The sequence below is a fragment of the Pan paniscus genome, chromosome 9 (genome assembly GCF_029289425.2).
Source record: "Pan paniscus chromosome 9, NHGRI_mPanPan1-v2.0_pri, whole genome shotgun sequence".
NCBI lineage: Eukaryota > Metazoa > Chordata > Mammalia > Primates > Hominidae > Pan > Pan paniscus.
In genome coordinates, this window is record NC_073258.2 from 23,579,684 (window position 1) to 23,596,288 (window position 16,605).

Genomic DNA, 16,605 nt, shown 5'->3' on the forward strand with positions numbered 1-16,605 from the left:
TCTGACAAAGGGCTAATATCCAGAATCTACAATGAACTCAGACAAATCTACAAGAAAAAAACAAACAGCCCCATCAAAAAGTGGGTGAAGGATATGAACAGACACTTCTCAAAAGAAGACATTTATGCAGCCAAAAGACACATGAAAAAATGCTCATCATCACTGGCCATCAGAGAAATGCAAATCAAAACTACAATGAGATACCATCTCACACCAGCTAGAATGGCAATCATTAAAAAGTCAGGAAACAACAGGTGCTGGAGAGGATGTGGAGAAATAGGAACACTTTTACACTGTTGTTGGGACTGTAAACTAGTTCAACCATTGTGGAAGTCAGTGTGGCGATTCCTCAGGGATCTAGAACTAGAAATACCATTTGACCCAGCCATCCCATTACTGGGTATATACCCAAAGGATTATAAATCTTGCTGCTATAAAGACACATGCACATGTATGTTTATTGCGGCACTATTCATAATAGCAAAAACTTGGAACCAAGCCAAATACCCATCAGTGATAGACTGGATTAAGAAAATGTGGCACGTATATACCATGGAATACTATGCAGCCATAAAAATGGATGAGTTCTTGTCCTTTTTAGGGACATGGATGAAGCTGGAAACCATCATCCTCAGCAAACTATTGCAAGGACAAAAAACCAAACACTGCATGTTCTCACTCATAGGTGGGAATTGAACAATGAGAACACACGGACACAGGAATAGGAACATCACACACCGGGGCCTGTTGTGGGGTGGGGGAAGGGGGAGGGATAGCATTAGGAGATATACGTAATGTTAAATGACGAGTTGCTGGGTGCAGCACACCAACATGGCGCATGTATACATATGTAACTAACCTGCACGTTGTGCACATGTACCCTAAAACTTGAAGTATAATAAAAAAAAAGAAAGAAAAATCATTTGACAAAATCCAACACCTATCATTGATAAAAACCCTCAGTAAACAAGGAATAATAGAAGCGAACTTCCTCAACTTGATAAAGAACATATACAAAAACCCTACAGCAATGTCACACAATAATGAGAAACTACAAGATTTGCTGCCAAATTTGGAAGAAGGCAAGTATATCCCCTCTTACCACTGTTTTTTTCTTAACATAGTATTCTAAATCATAGCTAATGTATTAAGAAAATAAAATAAAAGGTGTAGTTACTGGAAATAAAGAAATAAAACTGCATTTGCTTTTACATACCATGATTATCTAAGTAGAAATTTTTTAAAAATCAATTAAAAAATCCCTTCTGAAACTAGTAAGTGACTATAGCATAGTTGCAAAATATAAGGTTAATATACAAAAGTCGATAGTTTTTTCTGTATACTGGCAATGAACAAGTGAAATTTAAAATTAAAAACAATGCCGGTTATATTAGCAACCCCAAAATGATATACTTAGATTTAAATCTAACAAAACATGGACGAGATCTATAAGAGGAAAACTATAAAACTCAGTTTAAAAAAAATCAAAGAACTAAATAAAGAGATAATCCATGTTTATGGATAGGAAGACTCAATATTGTTAGGATGTCAGTTCTACCAAATTTGATTCAAGATTTTATGCAATCCCAATAAAAATCGTAGGGAGTTACTTTGTGGATATTGATAAACTGATTCCAAAGTTTATATGGACAGACAAAGACTCAGAATAACCAACAGAGTACTAAAGGAGAACAAAGGTGAAGAATCGACACTACCAGATGTGAAGACTTACTATAAAGCTAGAGTAATCAAAACAGTGTAGTACTGATGAAGAATAGACAAACAAGTCAATGCAAGAGACTAGAGAGCCAGAAATAGATCTGTAGTAATATAGTCAACTGATCTTAGACAAGGAGCAAACACAATATCATGAAGGAAAATTGTCATCTCAGCAAATGGTGCTAGAAAAACTACATCCACATGCCAAAATAAATTGACAAATGTAGACACAGATCTTAAAACTCTAGTAAAAATAAATCAAAATGGATCATAAATGGTAATGAAAATGAAAAACTCGAACTCCTAGAAGATAACAGGAGAAATTCTAGGTGACCTATAGTATGGCAATTATTTTTTAGATACAGTCAAGGGAACAGTTCATGAAAGAATAATAATATGAAATTCATTAAATTTGTAACGTTTGTTCTAGAAAAGACACTGTCAAGAAAGTGAGAAGGCAAGTCATTGAGTGGGAGAAAATAGTTGCAAAAGACACATCTGATAAAGGACTGTTGTCCAAAATATACAAAGAACTCTTTAAACTGACAAAAAGCAAATGAACAACCTGATTAAAAAATGGGCAAAGACCTAACAGACACCTCACTAGGTAGCTAATAAACATATGAGAAGATGCTCAACATTTTATGTTATTAAGGAACTACAAACTAAAACAACAGTGACATACACTACACACCTATTGGAATGGCCAAAATCTGACACACTAACAGCACCAAATCCTCAAAAGGTTATGAAGCAGCAGGAACTCTACCATCACTTTGGAAAAAAGCAGTTTCTCACAAAGCTAAGCATGTTCTTACCATGCGATACAGCAATTGTGCTTCTTGGTATTTTTCCAAATGAGTTGTAAACTCTGTCCTCACCAAAACCTGCAAACAGATTGTTTAGAGCAGCTTTATTCATAACCACCCAAACTTGGAAGCAATAAAAATGTCTTCCAGGAGTTGAAAGGATCAACTTTGTTACATCTAGACAATGAAATATTGTTCTATGCCAAAAAGAAATGAACTATCAAGCCATGAAAAGAAACGGAGGAAACGTAAATGCACAATACTAGGTGACAGAAGCCGATCTGCAAATGTCACATGTGATTTCACTTATATGACATGATGAAAAAGGCAAAACTATGAAGACAGTAAAATCTTCAGGGGATTCCAGAGGTTGGGGGAAGGGAGAGATAAAAGGTGCTCAAATAGAGGATTTTTAAGGCAGTGAAACTACTCTGTAATGATACTACAATGGTGGATACCTATCATTATACATTGGTCCAAACCTGTACAATGTAAAATACCCAGAGTGAAACCTAATGTAAACTATGGACTTTGGTTGATACTGATGCATCAGTGTTGGTTCATTGGTTATAAAAAATGGAGAATGGCAGAGCAAGATGGCCAAATAGAAGGCTGTACCAATTGTTCCACCTACATGGTCAACAATTTAACAATTATCTGTGCAAAAACACACTTTCATAAGAACCAAAAATCAGGTGAGCATTCACAGTACCTGATTTTAACTTCATACCACTGAAAGAGGTATTGAAGAGGGTAGGAAAGACAGTGTTGAATCACTGATGCCACCTTTTCCCCATCACTCAGCAGGAGCCTTGTGACATGAAGAGAGAATCTGTGCATTTGTGGGAGGGGGAGAGCATAGTGATTCTGAGATATTGCATTGAGCTCAATTCTGCCTTGTCACAGCAGAAGACAAAACTGGGCTGAACTTTACTAACACCAGCCCACGGAGGGAGTATTTAAACCAGCCCTAGCCAGAGGAGAATCACCATCCCAACAGTCAGAACTTGAGTTACTGCAAGCCTCAGCAAAGCGGGCTAAAATGCTATGGGGCCTTAAATAATGTTTATTTAAGTTTAATAAACTTAAATAACAATTTAAGTTCCAATTAAGTAACAATTTTAAGTTTAATAAATAACAATTTAAGTTAATAATAAACATTATTTAAGGTTCCAAAGCCTAGGCTCTAAACAGTCTAGGCCACAAGGATTACAACTCCTAGGCATGTCCTAGTCCTGAACTGGACTCAAGAGCCAGTGGACCTAGAGAACAGGCAACCTATTGAGACACCAGCCAGGCCAGCTAAGGGAGTGCTTGCACCGTCCCTCCTCCAACCCCAGGCTGCACAGCTCACAGTTCCCAAGGAGACCCCTTTCTTCTGCTTGAGGAGAGGGAAGAGTGGGGAGGACTTTGTCTTCCATCTTGGATACCAGCTCAGTCACAGTAGGATAGGCACCAGTCACAGTCAGAGCCATAAGGCCCCCTTGCCATGCCCCAGCTCCTGAACATCATTTCTGGACACCCCCTGAGCCAGAAGGGAACCTGCTGCCATGAAGGTAAGGACCCAGTCTTAGAAAGACCCTTCACCTGCTGACTAAAGAGGCTTATGGTAATAGTGGCTGTGAGGTGAGGCTCCTCTGCCTATGGAAACGGGAGGGAAGGGTTGGAGGGACTGTGTCTTATGATTTGAGTGCCAGTTCAATTGCAATACAATAGAATACCAGGTAGACTTCTAAGGTTTCTGACTCCAGTCCCTGGCTCCTGGATGGCACCTCTGTACCCAACCAGGGCCTGGAGGAACTTGCTTCCCTGAAGAGAAGGATGCAAGCCTGGCTGGCTTCACTATCCACAAATTGTAGACCCAGGGCCTTGAGTGAACTTAGGGGGTAGCCAGTTAGTGGTTACAGCAGACCTTGGACAAGGCCCAGTGCTTTGATGGCTTAAGGACTGACCCAGCATAGTTCCAGTGGTGGTAGCCACAGGGGTACTTGTGTCACTCCACCCCCAGATCCAGAGAGAGAGAGAGACTCCATTTGTTTGGGAGAAAGTAAGGAAAGAGAATAAGAGTCTCTGCATGGTAATCCAGATAATTCTTCCGGATCTCATCTAAGACCATTAAGGTGCTACATCTAGGAGATGCCTATCTCTCGTCATATACAAAAATAAATAAAAATGGATTAGACTTAAATCTAAGACCTCAAACTATGAAACTACTACACAAAAACATCAGAGGAAGTCTCCTGGATATTTGCCTGGGCAAAGATTCTTCTTGTGTAATACTTTACATGCATAGACAACAAAAGCAAAAGTGGGCAAATGGGATCACATTAAGTTAAAAAGCTTCTTCACAGCAAAGAAAATAGTCCACAAAGTGAAAGACAACCTACAGATGGGAGAAAATATTTGCAAACTATCCATCTGACAAGAGATTAATAACCAGAATATATAAGGAGCTCAAACAACTCTATAGGAAAAAAAAATCTAACAATCTAATTAAAAATGAGCAAAAGATCTGAATAGACATTTCTCAAAAGAAGACATACAAATGGCAAACAAGCATATGAAAAGGTGTTCATCACTGATCATCAGAGAAATGCAAATCAAAACTACAATAAGATATAATCTCAGGCCAGTTAAAATGACTTATATACCACCACACCTGGCTAATTTTTGTGTTTTTAATAGAAACAGCATTTAGGCTGAGGCACGGGAATCGCTTGAGCTTGAGAGGTGGAGGTTGTAGTGAGCTGACATCACACCATGCACTCCAGCAGGGGCAACACAGTGAGACTCTGTCTCAAAAAAAAAAAAAAAAAAAAGGCTTATATGCAAAAGATCAGCAATAAGATGCTGGCAAGGGTGTAGAGAAAAGCGAACACCCAACACTGTTGGTGGGAATGTAAATTAATCCGACCACTATGGAGAACAGTTTGGAAGTTCCTCAGAAAACTGAAAATAGAGCCACCATAGGATCTAGCAATCCCACTGCTAGGTATATACCTGAAAGAAAGGAAATCAGTGCATAGAAAATATATGTGTACTCTCATGTTTGTCTCAGCACTAGTCACAATAGCCAAGATATTGAAGCAATGTAAGTGTCCATAAAGAAATGAATAGACAAAGAAAATGAGGTACTTATACACAATGGAGTACTATTCAGCCATAAAAAAGAATGAGATCCTATCATTTGCAACAACATGAATAGAACTGGAGGTCATTATGTTAAGTGAAATAAGCCAGGCACAGAATGACAAATTGTGTATGTTCTTACTTATTTGTGGGAGCTAAAAATTCAAATAATTGGACTCATGGAGATAGAGAGTAAAGGATAGTTAAAGAAGCTGGGAAGGATAGTAGGGGAGTGTGGGGGAGGTGGGGATGGTTAATGGGTACAAAAAATAGAAAGAATGAATAAGACCTAGTATTTACTAGCACAACAGAGTGACTGTAGTCAATAATAATTTGTGTACATTTTTAAATAACTAAATGAGTGTAGTTGGATTATATATAAAAAATAAATGTTTGAGGTGATGGATATCCCATTTACCCTGATGTGATTATTATGCATTGCATGCCTGTATCGAAATGTCTCATAGCAATCTATAAATACATACACACACTATTGTACCCACAAAAATTAAAAATAAATATTTTTAAAAAAAATTAAAAAATAAGATAGAACAAACTGAGCACTCTCGTGTGGGATTTTGGTAGTGGAAGAGGTTGTGCTTATTTTGGATCAAGAGAAAACAGGACATGTTTGTACCCTCCACTCAATTTTGCTGTGACCCTAACACTGCTCTAAAAATAAAGTCTGTGTTTTTAAAAGCATATGATACAGAGTTTCACACACTGAATTTGTCTAGTGAATTATTATCTAGATCCAAAATAGTTGTATTTTCTACTATATAACACATTACATCATCTGTCTAGCTCTCTCACAAAGTAGAATGTCTGTGAAATAGAACACAAGGAAGGAGAGAGAATTATGACCCAAGCAAGAATCATGGGTCCAGAATTCCACCCAAGGAAGCTAGTTCAAAGCCAGAGAAAGAGCACAGCTTTTCACACAATTGAATAGATCTCAACTTCATGATTTTGGTATTGAAGATGCTGACAGTAGCCAGTGGCTCTGTGAAGGCAATTTTCCAACCTACCATTCTTGGCTACTCCTGGGATATTTTACTTGGCTGTGAGATCCCCCTGAGAAGCTTCTCTTTTTCTCACACAATTCCTCCATCAGCGAAGTGTGGTGGGCAGCACACAGTGACTATGATTCCTGGAGATGGCACTGGGGCTGAACTTATGCTGCCTGTCAAGATTATGTTCAGACATGTATGTGTGCCTGTGGACTTTGAGGGAATGTCAGTGACCTCCACCTCTGCCTCACATGAAGAGGAAATTCATAATGCCATCATGGCAGTTCATTGAAACCGTGTGGCTTTGAAGAGTAGCATTAAAACTGACGACACCCTGCCACCATCATACAAATCCTTCAACAACATGTTGCATACCACCCTAGATCTCTATGCCAATGTCATTCATTTAAAAAATTTGCCAAACTTGCAGACCTGGCACAAGGACTTAGACATCCTAGTTGTTTGGGAAAACACAGAGGGTGAGTATAGCAATCTGGAGCATGACAGTGTGAAAGGAGTGACAGAGAGCCTAAAGATCATGACTAAGGCCAAGTCTTTGCGCACTGCTGAATATGCCTTCTGGCTGGCCCAGAAGATGGGATGCAAAAAGGTGATGGCTGTGCACAAGGTCAACATCACGAAACTGGGAGATGGTCTCTTCCTCCAGTGCTGTGGGGGAGGTGGCATCCCGCTATCCTCAGCTCACCTTAGAAGACATGATTGTGGAGAATGCCACAATGCAGTGAGTATCCCAGCCCCAACAGTTTGATGTCATGGTAATGCTCAGTCTTTATGGCAATGTTATCAACAGTGTCTGCACATGTTTGATTGGTGGGGCAGGCCTTGTACCTGGAGCCAACTATGTCTATATGTATGCAGTGTTTGAGACAGCTTCAAGGCAATGTGACAATTTAGTCAATACAAATCTGGCAAACCCTACCGCCATGCTGCTGGCAATTTGCATCATGCTGGATTACCTCAAACTCCACTCCTATGCCACCCACATTCATACTGCAGTCTTGGCATCCTTGGACAACAAAAGTGTCCACACTGCAGACCTCGGAGGCCAGGGTGCCACATTGGACATCATTCAAAACATCATAGACCACATTTGAAATGTCAATTAATTGTTCTGTGCCTTGGAAGCTAAGCTATCCCTCAAAGTCCGTCCTGTCCTACTTGTTACCTCCACTCTCTCTGCTTTAAAAACCCTAGCCAGCTTAGCTACTGCAGACTCCACAATAAACCAGCTTATGCTTTAATTCACAAGCAGGGCAGGGTGGGGGCCTGCGTGAACCAAAACTGATTTTTTTCCCATTAAATTGAAATGCCATAAAAATTTTTTATTTAAATTGAGGACAATTTTATCTAAATGAATTGAGGACATTCTTATCTATTTTAACCCACAATTCTCCCTTCTCTACGATATTATATACTGAATAAATCAGAGCTGTTTGTGGAGTCCTGGGGCTTTCCCAGAGCTTGGCACACTGATTTTCTCTTTATCTTGGTCATTAACATTCAGCAAACCAGCCTGCAGAGAAGCCTGGCTTCTCTCTAGAGGTCGTTAATGAGTTAATTAGTGCAATAAACTTTGCCTAAAAAATATACATTGTAACTTTTCTAATAAATAGGACAACATACAGCAGAGCTGACATAGAATGCTTCCACTCCTTCCTAGATAGCCCATCTTTCCTATGGTCTTATTTATGACCTTTACGTTAGGAATTTTCTCCAGTGTTCTTTTTCACACATGAACATTTTTAGGCACTGCAGCTCTTCTGGAAAGGGGATTCTTGAATTCTTCCAGCTGGACTCAAGAGTGTAGAGGTCAAAACCCCAGTTAACAGGCACTAGACCCACAACGTTTTGCGAAACAGAGAACTATCGATTGTAAACTCTTTGGTCAGTGTTTCACAGTCTTTTACGGTTTACTTTCAATCTTTCAAAGAAAGAATGTGTGTATAAAACAAAACAAAAGAAAACAAAAAGCACTGAGCTAAATGTTTACTGTCATTTTATCCTATTTTATTTGTAGTATTTTTTAAAGTTATAGTTGGGAGACAAACAAACTAAAATAACTTTATTGGTGCTTGGAAATTGTTACTTAATTAGGAAATTAAAAAACGCAATGATTATAAAAACTTACAGTAGTTTTATCAGTAGGAAAGGCCTGTAGATAGAAATGAGACAGAGAAAAATAATGAATTCTACATTGTGGAAATGTGTGTCTCGCCTATTACCTTTGGATCTCTGCCTGGTTAATAGGTCACAAGTTAAAGACACTTAGACCATAGAAAGTTTCTTACAGTTTCCACCAGGCTCTGCCTTAATCATATTACCTTGGTCTAACCTTTCCTAATTGGGCATAAAGTCAGGGCCAGGATTTGGACAACTGAAAGCTAGTTTGAGAGGATTTAGTCTGAAAAGAAAGTGACTACCTGAAACCCTATCTAGAAGTCTTTCTTGAAGAATAAGGCAAACAGGGAAGAGTGTATGTATAAAATGACCCTGATAGTCACTTTACTGGCCATTAGACATGTCACTGTCCAGGGCTGCCACTAGCCCAGATGGTGCCCACCTCTGGGCTGATCTAGACGTGCACCAAAGGCATGTTTTTTTCAAGTGGAGCAAGGGGCGGATTTTAGCCAGATGGCCCCCTGCACCTCCAATGCCACGCTAACTGATATTACTTTAACCCATACTATCCACTCGTACCACTCTTTTTTATGATGACAGGGATTTATTTATGGCACAATCAGCTTAACAAAAGACAGTGGCCCAGTTGTTGGCTTCTATTTAGCAATGGGGGTTTATGATACACTTCAGTTAAAATTTCTCTATCTGTTAAAGATGGTCATTTTCAGAATCCCATTACAATTCTTGGACCAGACTGCTGCAGTGACACCTAGTACACCATAGTAAAATTTTTCATTTCCACTGTTAGATGTTCTCACTTAGATATGAACATCTCTAGGGTAAGCTCCACGTGTTTTCTTTCCTTGTCCTTTGTAGTCTGTAACATAATGGCTGGTACATAATGCATGGAATACATGTTTGTTGAATCAACCAAAATATGAATGTTATGGTTGATACCGCTACACTTTTTTATCTGTAAAGTGTGATAACTGTACCTGCCTTACAGGGTTGTTGAAAAGATTGAGAAAATTCACGTAAAACCTATGTTGTTGTGCCTGTAAGTGCTTAGCGTATTTTAGAAATTATTATTTTCATTATTACACAGAATATACCATTCTAAAAGATAATTCTGAATAGAACTGAGTGAATTTTATTAACTCATTATAGATTTTTGGTTTGCGGCCAACTTTCAAATAGAAAAGCAAATCATATCTGCTGATTCATCATGTCTCCTTATTCTAGCTCCTTTTTATTTCTTGAATCTGGCAACCCCTCTTTTTTTTCACCAACACCTTCTTCCTCATTAGCTTTCCTTATCATTGGTAACTTCCTAATTTCTCTTATTGCAAGTATAGCTTCCTAACTGATGTCTTGCCTGTAGTTTAGCCCTGTTCAATCTATTTTCACAATGCATCCAGCATGATCTTTCTGACAGGCAAAGAGATCATGTCCCTTTCTTACTTAAAACCTTTATTCAAAGGCTTCATTTTTTCTGTAAAAGAAAGGCAGTGGAGCATAGCATGAAAACCATCTAATGTTCTGGCCTCATTTTCCCTTCCTCAGGTTCACCATGTCTGTCCCCCCACCCTCATTCCAATATCAATGCAATGTGGCATTCCAACAAGACTATAACAGAATTTATCGTTAAAAGACCATCTATTCTCTCTAGATCAGGCCTTTGTATACAGTCTTGGTTCCTTTCTTCTTCATTAGATGAATTTCTCCTCATGCTTCAGGACTCAACTTAATCATCACCTTTTTTGGGGAGTCTTATCTTTTTACCCCTCTTCCCATTTTTTGCTGAGATTGAGGGGGTAACTCTCAGTGTCCCCTGCCACAGCTCTCTATATACACTATCTAGTATTTATTTCTCTGATTGTGATTACATGTTTTATCCCCACCATCCCTCATTAACTTTACTGTACAATATGCATCCCTTGGCAATAGGAGTGAAGTCATTCATCACTATAGCGTCAGAACCTAGGATAGGGACAGGCTCTTAGTTCATGCTCACTCTAAAGAAAAGAAGAGAATAGAAGGAAAGAAGAAAAGAAATAAGGGAAGGAAAGAAGGAAGGAAGGAAAGCAAGAAAAAATAAGGGAAGGAAGGAAGGAAAGAAAGAAGGGAAGCAAGGAAAGAAGGAAATAAGGAAGGGAGAAGGAAAAAAGAGGGAAGGAAAGAGGAAGGAAGGAAGGGAAGGAATGAAAGGAAGGAAGGGAAGGAAAGAAAGGAAGGAAGGGCTTACTCCTAATGGCTTAGGAGTAGGGAATGGAAGAGCTAATCTATTGCAAAATGCTCTCGTCTGACTTCAGTCTATGAAACTATCTTACAAAATTACTCCTCTCTAAAGAAGACTAAAGCCCTCAAGTCAGTAAAACAGTTGGTTGGCAGGCTGCCTCTGTTTCCTGAGAAAATGTCTGTACTGCATTTGTTGGATAATTTCATCTTAGCCTTTATCAGTTTACCGTGCTTTGTTTACAATTCTGGTGTTATAAAAAATAGCATCAACAAGTTGTCTGATTTTTCTCTAAATTACTCCTTCTCTTTACAGATTTGTTTTGGTTACTGGTCTTACAAATTACTCAGTCATTCAGATTTAATAGCTGACTGACATTCATCCCAACTCTGCCACACAGGAGCAGTGTGACATTGGATAAGTTGCTTAACCTCTCTGATTTCTAGTTGCTTATCTGTGCAATAAAGGTAAATGTGTACCTTCATGGGATTGTTGTCAAAATTAAGTAAGATTGTTTTGGTTGTCTATTGCTGTAAAACAAACTATCCAAACCTTAGTGAGTTAGAATGACCAGCGATTATTTGTCATGATTATGTAGATTAGTTGGGGGGTTCTTCTTATCAGCAGTAGGATGGCTAAGAGCTTCAGAATCACCTCATTCACATGGCTGGCAGTTGCTACTAATGATTGTCAGTCAGGGGGCCTCCATTTTTCTCCACCTGGTTGTCGTATGTGGTATTTTGATCTCCTCACAGCAATGGCACCTGGGTTCTAAGAAGGAGTGTTCTAAGAAGCAAAGACCAAGGCTGTAGACCTCTTAAGGCTCAGACATGAAAGTTGCTTAATGTCCTTTCTACTGTATTCTATTGATCAAATTAGGCAATAATAGGGTAGACCAGATTTAAGAATGGGGGAATAAATTCTGACTCTTGATGAGAGAATGACAAGGTCACATTACAAAGGGGCACATAGGTGAGGAGCACTATTGATGTGACCATTTTTGGAAACATGCTCTACCACCATGAAAATGTATTTAAAACTCTTGGGCAAGATGGCCCAATAAAAACAGCTCCAGTGTGTGGCTCCCAGCAAGATCAATGCAGAAGGCGGGTGATTTCTGCATTTCCAACTAAAATACCTGGCTCATCTCAATGGGACTGGTTAGACAGTGGGTGCAGCCCACGGAGGGTGAGCCAAAGCAGGGTGGGATGTTGCCTCACCCGGGAAGTGCAAGGGGTCAGGGAATTCCCTCCCCTAGCCAAGGGAAGCCATGAGGGACTGTGCCGTGAGGAACAGTGCATTCTGACCCAGATACTATGCTTTTCCCATGGTCTTCGCAACTTGCAGACCAGGAGATTCCCTTGGGTGCCTGTATCACCAGGCCCTGGGTTTCAAGCACAAAACTGGGCGGCAGTTTGGGCAGACAGGGAGCTAACTGAAGGAGTTTTTTTTCATACTCCAGTGGCACCTGGAATGCCAGCAAGACAGAACCATTTACTCTCCTGGAAAAGGCTGAAGCCAGGGAGCCAGGTGGTCTAGCTCATTGGATTCCACCCCCACGGAGCCCAAGAAGCTAAGATCCACTGCCAGCACAGCAGTCTGAAGTCAACCTGGAATGCTTGAGCTTTTTGGAGGGAGGGGCATCCGCCATTACTGAGGCTTGAGTAGGCAATTTTCCCCTCACAGTGTAAACAAAGCTGCCAGGAAGTTCAAACTGGGTGGAGCCTACCACAGCTCCGAAAAGCCACTTAGCCAGACTGCCTCTCTAGATTCCTCCTCTCTGGGAGTAGCATCTCTAAAAGAAAGGAAGCAGCCCCAGTCAGGGGTTTATAGATAAAATTCCCATCTCCCTCGGACAGAGCACCTGGGGGAAGGGGCATCTGTGGGTGCAGATTAAGCAGATTTAAATATTCCGGGCTGGACGCGGTGGCTCACGCCTGTAATCCCAGCACTTTGGGAGGCCGAGGTGGGCGGATCACGAGGTCAGGAGATCGAGACCATCCTGTCTAACACGGTGAAACCCCGCCTCTACTAAAAATACAAAAAATTAGCTGGGCGTGGTGGCGGGTGCCTGTAGTCCCAGCTACTTGGGAGGCTGAGGCAGGAGAATGGCATGAACCCAGGAGGTGGAGCTTGCAGTGAGCCAAGATTGCACCACTGCACTCCAGCCTGGGTGACAGAGCGAGACGCCATCTCAAAAAATAAATAAATAATTAAATAAAATAAATAGATAAATAGATAGATAGATAGATAAATAAATAAATATTCCTTCCTGCTGGCTCTGAAGAGAGCAGTGGTTCTCCCAGCACAGTTCTCAACCTCTGCTAAGGGACAGACTGCCTCCTCAAGTGGGTCCCTGACCCCTGTGCCTCCTGACTGGGAGACACATCCCAGGAGGGGTTGAGAGACACCTCATACAGGAAAACTCTGGCTGGCATATGGCAGGTGCCCCTCTGGGACAAAGCTTCCAGAGGAAGGAACAGGCAACAGTCTTTGCTGTTCTGCAGCCTCTGCTGGTGATACCCAGGGAAACAGGGTCTGGAGTGGACCTTCAGCAAACTCCAGCAGACCTGCTGCAGAGGGGCCTGACTGTTACAAGGAAAACTAACAGAAAGGAATAGCATCAACATCAACAAAAAGGACATCCACACAGAAACCCCATCCGAAGATCACCGACATAAAAAACCAAAGGTAGATAAATCCATGAAGATGAGGAAAAACCAGTGCAAAAAGGCTGAAAATTCCAAAAACAAGAATGCCTCTTCTCCCCCAAAGCATCACAGCTCCTCTCCAGTAAGGGAACGAAACTGGACAGAGAATGAGTTTCATGAATTGACAGAAGTATTCTTCAGAAGGTGGGTAACAGCAAACTCTCTGAGCTAAAGGAGCATGTTCTAACCCAAAGCAAGGAAGTTAAGAACATTGAAAAATGGCTAGAGGAATTGCTAACCAGAATAACCAGTTCAGAGAAGAACATAAATGACCTGATGGAGCTGAAGAACATAGCAGGAGAACTTTGTGAAGCACACACAAGTATCAATAGCCGAATTGATCAAGTGGAAGACAGGATATCATTATTAATGATACAATGAAATTAAGGCAGAAATAAGTTTTTTGAAACCAATGAGAGCAAAGACACAACGTACCAGAATCTCTGGGACACAGCTAAAGCAGTGTTTAGAGGGAAATTTATAGCACTAAATGCCCATGGAAGAAAGCAGAATAGATCAATAATAAGTTCTGAAATTGAGATGGTAATTAATAGACTACCAGCCAGAAAAAGCCCAAGACTAGATAGATTCACAGCCCAATTCTACCACAGGGACAAAGAGGAGTTAGTACCATTCCTTCTGAAACTTTTCCAAACAATAGAAAAATAGGAACTCCTCCCTAACTCATTTTATGGGGCCAGCATCATCCTGATACCAAAACCTGGCAGAGATACAACAACAAAAAAAGAATATTTCATGCCAATATTCCCTGATGAACATCAGTGCAGAAATCCTCAGTAAAATACTGGCAAACCAAATCCAGCAGCACATCAAAAAGTTTATCCACCAAGATCAAGTCAGCTTCATCCCTGGGATGCAAGCCTGGTTCAACATACACAAATCAAAAAACATAATCCATCAGATAAACAGAACCGATGATAAAAACCACATGATTATCTCAATAGATGCAGAAAAGGCCTTTGACAAAACTCAACACCCCTTCATGCTAAAAACTCTCAATAAACTAGGTATTGATGGAACGTGTCTCAAAATAATAAGAGCTATTTATGACAAACCCACAGCCAATATCATACCGAATGGGTAAAAGCCGGAAGCATTCCCTTTGAAAACCACACAGGACAAGATGCCCTCTCTCAACATTCCTATTCAACACAGTATTGGAAGTTCTGGCCAGGGCAATGAGGCAAGAGAAAGAAATAAAGTGTATTCAAATAGAAAGAGAGGAAGTCAAATTGTCTCTGTTTGCAGATGACATGATTGTATATTTAGAACACCCTATCCTGTCAGCCCAAAATCTCCTTAACCTACCTGATAATCAGCTTCAGCAAAGTCTCAGGATACAAAATCAATGTGCAAAAATCACAAGCATTACTATACACCAATAATAGACAAACAGGGCAAAATCATGAGTCAACTCCTATTCACAATTGCTACCAAGAGAATAAAGTACCTAGGAATACAACTTATGAGGGATGTGAAGGACCTCTTCCAGGAGAACTACAAACTACTGCTCAAAGAAATAAGAGAGGACACAAACAAATTCAAAAACATTCCATGCTCATGGATAGGAAGAATCAGTATCATGAAAATGGCCATACTGCCTAAAGTCATTTATAGATTCAATGCTCTCCCCATAAAGCTACCATTGACTTTCTTCACAGAGTTAGAAAAAAACAAATTTAAATTTTATATGGAACCAAAAAGGAGCCTGCATAGACAAGACAATCCTAAGCAAAAAGAACAAAGCTGGAGGCATCATGGTACCTGACTTCAAACTATACTGCAAGCCTACAGTAACCAAAACATCATGGTACTGATACCAAAACAGATATATAGACCAATGGAACAGAACAGAGGCCTCAGAAATGCTCATAATGCTACACATCTACAAGCATCTGATTTTTGACAAACCTGACATAAGCCATGAGGAAAGGATTCCCTTTTTAATAAATGCTATTGGGAAAACTGGCTAGCCATATGCAGAAAACTGAAACTGGACCCCTTCCTTACACCTTATACAAAAATGAAGATGGATTAAAGGCTTAAATATAAGACCTAAAACCATAAAAACCCTAGAAGAAAACCTAGGCAATACCATTCAGGACATAGGCATGGACAAAGACTTCATGACTCAAACACCAAAAACAATGGCAACAAAAGCCCAAATAGACAAGTGGGATCTAAATAAACTGAAGAGCTTCTGCACAGCATAAGAAACTATCATCGGAGTGAACAGGCAACCTACAGAATGGGAGAAAATTTTTGCAATCTATCCATCTGACAAAGGGCTAATATCCAGAATCTACAAGGAACTTAAACAAATTTACAAGAAAAAAAACAAACAAGAAAAAACCCCATCAAAAAGTGGGTGAAGGATATCAACAGACACTTCTCAAAAGAAGACATGCAGCTAACAAACATATGAAAAAAACTCATCGTCACTGGTCATTAGAGAAATGCAAATCAAGATCACAGTGAGATACTATCTCATGCCAGTTACAATGACGATCATTAAAAAGTCAGGAGACAACAGATGCTGGAGAGGATGTGGAGAAATAGGAATGCTTTTACACTGTTGGTGGGAGTGTAAACTAGTTCAACCATTGTGGAAGACAGTGTGGTGATTCCTCAAGGATCTAGAACCAGAAATACCATTTGACCCAGCAATGCCATTACTGGGTATATACTTAAAGGTTTGTAAGTCATTCTACTGTAAAGACACATGCACATGTGTGTTTATTGCAGCACTGTCCACAATAGCAAAGACTTGGAGCCAACCCAATTGTGCATCAATGATAGACTGGATAAAGAAAATGTGGCACATATACACC

At 40.1% G+C, this 16,605-nt stretch overlaps 1 protein-coding gene and 1 pseudogene across 2 annotated transcripts in view; both read left to right on the top strand.

Moving 5' to 3' along the window:
- Window positions 1-16,605, top strand: part of NELL1 (neural EGFL like 1) — a 903,683-nt gene that overhangs the window by 605,630 nt on the left and 281,448 nt on the right. The gene's annotated exons all lie outside the window — the stretch shown is intronic.
- Window positions 179-7,959, top strand: LOC134731192 (isocitrate dehydrogenase [NAD] subunit gamma, mitochondrial-like; annotated as a pseudogene).